Genomic DNA, 806 nt, shown 5'->3' with positions numbered 1-806 from the left:
GGATATTAGTTTATAATTATATTATAAAAGCTAACAAAGCAAACATACTTTATGTCAAGAAGGCTTTATTTAAGGGTAACAATTTGCGATCATTTTCTGTCTCATTATGTCATTGGCCACGCACAACATAGCTTGATATTGTTCTGTCACATGTTGAGATATTGAACTGTTTTGCCAATGACGTCACAATGAATTATGTACATCTCGGTAACCCTTTTTTTTTTTTTTTTGGTTTTGTTTTGTTTTGTTTTGTTTCGTTTTGTTTATAGTGGACAGCATGATGTCTCCTAGCCTCAAGAGTAGTCAGTTGGCCGCGTGACGTCATCTCCATTCATTTCACAGAATTTTTAATCCAGATAATTTTGCGACCTCAATGTTAAGGGATATAATCGCACTATGACTTTGGTCTTTCATATCAGGGCAATGTCAGAGTTATCTCCCTGTATTGTGGCCGTCAACTTTTCCGTACACCATTCACTGTCTCCTGAAATTAATATACAACAAGAATAACAACAAAAACACGAATGATAATGATAATAATGACGATGATGACGACAACGACGACGACGATGATGATGATGATGGTTAACATATGATGATGATGATGATGATGATGATGATGATGATGATGATGATGATGATGATCTGGAAAAAAAAGTTGTGTATGAAACGGTGCCAGACAAAGCAAAAAAAAAAATAATTAAAAAATACAACAACAAACCCCCCCCCCCCAAAAAAAAAAAACAAAAAAAAAAACAAACAAAACAACAACATCAACAACAAAATAAATAACCAACCCATAGAAA

The sequence above is a fragment of the Berghia stephanieae genome, chromosome 12 (assembly GCF_034508935.2).
Source record: "Berghia stephanieae isolate SIO BIC M18660-M18661 chromosome 12, UCSD_Bste_1.3, whole genome shotgun sequence".
NCBI classification, from domain to species: Eukaryota; Metazoa; Mollusca; class Gastropoda; order Nudibranchia; family Aeolidiidae; genus Berghia; species Berghia stephanieae.
Note: the sequence above shows the minus strand (reverse complement) of the source record.